Below are 4,430 nucleotides of genomic sequence, written 5' to 3'. Positions count from 1 at the left end.
GCATATTCCCACTTCTTTTCCTCTAAGAAACTTTCCATTTGGGCCCAGCCTATATTTTGGATAGGTTTGGTGAGAGGTCTTGGAAAGTGTGGAAATTGAAGGATGGTCAGAATTAAGATGAAGAAGCCTGGTTTTGATGCTCTCTGGGAATTTAAAGCCGTTATGTCCCAACATAAATGCACAATGAGGCAATGGAGTTTGCTTTGGTTTTTGTTGGATTTTGTTTGGTTGTGGGGCTTGAACTCAGGGCCTTGGCTTTGTCCCTGAGATTTTCTGCTCAAGGCTAGTGCTCTGATACATTGAGCCTTGGCTCCACTTCTGATTTTTCTGGTGGTTAACTGGAGAGAAGAGTTTCATGGACTTTCCTATCCAGGGAGGCTTTGAACCCTGGTCCCCAGATCTTAGCCTCCTGAGTAGCTAGGATTACAGGCATCAGCCACTAGTGGTTGGTTTGATTTTTTTAAATTAGTTGTACAAAGGGGTTGTGATTCCACAAATCAGATTATGACTACAATGTGTCTTGATCAATGTTACCCTACCATTGTTCTCTGCCTTCTTTCCCAATCTCATCCATATCCACCAGTAATTAATTCAGTGTTAACACAATGTATGCATATGGAATATAATGGCTGTATTTGCTTACATATCCCCCCTCCATTTATCGGTCCTCCTTCTCCTTGCCCTCCCCAACTGATAAAACATGTTTCAGCATCCTATATTCATTTTGTTAAACAGTTTCTTCATTGTTCATAGAAGTTACTTTTGGAGTCCTTTCCTGATTATTTGACACCCCCCACCCCTCTCTCTCTCTCTGCCAGTCCTGGGGCTTAAACTCAGGGGACCCAGGCACTGTCCCTGAGCTTCTTTTGCTCAAGGCTAGCACTCTTAACCACAGCACCACTTCTGGAGGAATTGAACCCAGGGCTCCATGCATACACAACAAGCATTCTACCACCAAGCCACATTCCTAGCCCATGACTGTTTGGATTTTGAGCCCATCTTCCCTGCAAGTCTTGACATTTACCCAAGGATCTTTCATAGCCAAGGCAACTAGTCACTTCTCCCTTCTGGTCCTTCCTTGTGATCATTCTGAGCTTCTAGAAGACAAGCACTGTTTCTGATTCTGTTCCCAAGTCACTTAATGGCCTTCCCCAAATCCTAGCTGGCGCAAGTCCCTTTCCCTGCCAGTATCTGACAGATTAAAGGAAAAGGAAAGACACTCTAGGAATGTTAAAGAATGTGGATCCTAGATCCCTGTCCCCAGCTCTAAGACACCAAGTCATTAAGTCCTCAGTGGAGAGCCTAAGTCTGCATTTTCATAAGCACGGTAGTTTATGTAAGTTTTACTGGATGTTCTGGACAAGCTGTTCTCAGAGATCACCTCAGATGGAATGTAGTCAAGTCCACAGGATAAGCAGCAACGAGGTGGCTGGGATTCAAGCATAAACAGTAGATGGTTAGGAGACGAGTTCCTTTCATGTGAGGGAGAGTGTTTCTAAGGATGTGTGCTCCTCAGGTTTCTCAGGGTTGCCAAGTGCCCTTCAGCTTCTCTCAGCTGCCATGACAACCTTCCAAAAGCAGGAGGGTCCTACTCTCTTCCTAGGAAAACAAGCGCCCCAGTTCTCCCTCCAGGGCAGCTCTGGGAGCTCTGAGAACAAAGGCAGTCACCGTTTTGACTTGCAGTGATTCGTCAGCTATCATTTCTCAAATAATACCCAGGAAATAAATCAGAAAATAAACTGAAATGATCATAACCAAAAAAAAACTAATACCCAGGAAATAAATCAGAAAATAAACTGAAATGATCATAACCAAAAAAAACTGGGAGAAATGTCTGTCTTATTGGCAAAGAGATGTGTTTGTGTTAACCCTGCTTTCCCCTCTGATATGGGTTAGTGGAAATGGGATTATATTTGTGCCTAAGGGAGATTCTTTACTCTCAATCTCGTCTCATCTAGGTTATCCTAGTTAATGGTAATGGAATGTTAGGACACGTGTGAAGAATATTCCAATTCTGAAATGGAGAGTTGGGCATAGTAGTTCTTACCTGTGATCTTCGTACTTAGGAGGCAGAGACAAGAGGAGCATGAGTTCAAGGTCAGTCTGGACTACATATTGAAATCCAGTCTAAGAGCGAACGAGACGGGGGAGGAGAGAAAGAAAGAGTCAAGGAATGAGGATGAAAGAAAAATAAAAACCAGAAAGAGAAAAAAGAAAAAGAAAAAGTGAGCAAAAGGATATAATGAGAGGGATGTGGTAGAAACCAGGATGAATGATTGTTTCTAGGGAAAATGAGTGCACCCCATACTAAATACATATGAACATAATGAGGTCCCCGAGTAGACCATCAACTGTTCAAGACTGTTGTCCAAAAATTAAGCACACACATACACATAACCCTGTGTATGTTCCCAGGACTGGTTTCAGGGAAGGGTGACAATCTTGCCCTATTTCTTTGCATCCATCATAATTTCTACCTTGGTGCTAGCCTTTTAATAGGCCCTGAAAACTAACGGGTGAACTTTTTTTTGTATGTCTGTACCTGTCATGCAGTTGATCCTTTTAGCTAAAGGCTAGCACTTTCTCATTTTAGCCACAATTCCATTTCTGGCTTTTTGGTGGTTACGTGGAGATAAGAGTCTCAAGGACTTTTCTGCCTGGGTTGACTTGAAACCTTAATCGTCAGATCGCAACTTCCTAAGTAGCTAGGATTACAGACATGAGCCACAGGCACCCAACTTCAATTTATGAATCTTATCTAAGAAGCTTCATGGTTTTGATGTTTCAATGAGCTCTGTGCAGGCTAGACTTACTTGCTATTGTCCCTGCAGTGAGGTGGCAAAGAGATTAACCATGTTTCCTGCCAGGAGTTTGCCATTGTTTTTAAAAAAAAAAAAAAAAAAAACTCTGCAGAGGCTTCCCCTTCCCACCTTGCCCCATCATCCGCCATGTTTTCTGGCTGGGTCCGGGTCAGGCTATCCCTCTAAGGAAATGGCTATGAATCTGCAAGAAACCTGAGCATCATGGCTTCGGCTCAGTCTCAGCTAAGGAGTCAGAGCAGCAGGAAAACAAGAATTCTGCGTGGGGAGGGATGCCATGGCGTCCAGCAGTCACTGGCTGTCCAGGGTGAATGTTGTGCTCGTGATGGCCTACGGGAGCCTGGTACTTGTACTACTATTTATTTTTGTGAAGAGGAAAATCATGCACTTTCCAATGAAATCTAGGAGGGGACCTCATGTCCCTTTGGGATACAATGCCCCCAAGGACCTGAAAAAAGAGATAGATATTCGACTTTCTAGGGTTCAGGATATCAAGTATGAGCCTCCGCTCCTTGCAGATGATGATGCACGATAACTACAACTGGAAACCCAGGAAAATCAAAGTTGCTACAACTATCTATACAGGGTAAAAGCTCTGGATGCAACCCATGCCCCTGATATTCCATTTTCTTCTGAAGGCCGGCACCCACGTTCCTTAATGGGCAAGAATTTCCACTCCAACTTGCTAGATCTTCGGAATACTTTTACTCCTTTCAAGGGTGTGCGTAAGGCCCTCACGGATACCCTGCTGGATGGCTATGAGGCAGCTCGCTAGGGGACTGGGGTTTGGGGCCAGAGTGAATCCTTGCGCCATCAGGAGGCTCTGAGTGAACTAGCCACTGTGGTGAAAGCACGACACCACCAGCCAGCAGCCAAAGACCTAACTCAATCTCCTGAAGTCTCCCCAACAACAGTCCAAGTCACATGTCTCCCCTCTAGTCAAAAGAGTAAACGTGCCAAGCGCTTTCTTGAATTGAAGAGCTTTAAGGGCAACTATAATACATTGGAGAGTACACTGTGATTGAGCTGAAGGACGATGGCACAGATCAAGCCAGAAAGATGCTTTCTGGGAAACCCTCAGGACATCTGGCTCAGAAGGCCCCAACGGTTGTCCTCTAATGTCTCCATTATGTTCAGAGTTCTTAGAGTCATTCTCCAACCCTTTCCTTTGGGCATTTTTCAGAACATTAAGCCTTATTTTTTTTTTCCTTGTTGCACTTTGCTGGGTTTGAATTCAAAAATCTTTATTATTTATTTCTATCAAAACTTCCTTAAAAATCTTTCACTACTTTTGGCCAGAGTTTACATTCACTATTTAATGCCAAAGGTGGCGAGTTGAGAGATGTCCTCTGTGGCTACCTTACTCAAATGAATGGCTTTAACTGTTTGGGTTAGGGCATCTCAGAGTTGACTGATGGAAAGGCAGAAAAGAACTAGAAGAGGGAAAACAAATAAAAGTAACAGTAGGAGGAGTAACCATGGAGATGATAAATCAGAATGTGTTGAAACAGTACAACTTTTCTCACCTGCAAGGATCTGCCCTTCCATCTTCATATAGCGCCCTTGTGAATAAACAGACTGAAGGAAAAGTTCCTCATATCCAGCATCGGC

The 4,430-nt window shown here is 43.7% G+C and overlaps 1 pseudogene; it reads left to right on the top strand.

Moving 5' to 3' along the window:
* Window positions 1-3,096: 3,096 nt before the first annotated feature.
* On the top strand, window positions 3,097-3,840 carry LOC150057676 (lipid transport auxiliary protein 1-like; annotated as a pseudogene).
* The last annotated feature ends 590 nt before the right edge of the window (window positions 3,841-4,430 follow it).

Source organism: Megascapheus bottae, chromosome 10 (assembly GCF_031878675.1).
Source record: "Megascapheus bottae isolate mThoBot1 chromosome 10, mThoBot2.hap1, whole genome shotgun sequence".
NCBI classification, from domain to species: Eukaryota; Metazoa; Chordata; class Mammalia; order Rodentia; family Geomyidae; genus Megascapheus; species Megascapheus bottae.
This window is presented reverse-complemented; position numbering and strand designations above follow the sequence as displayed.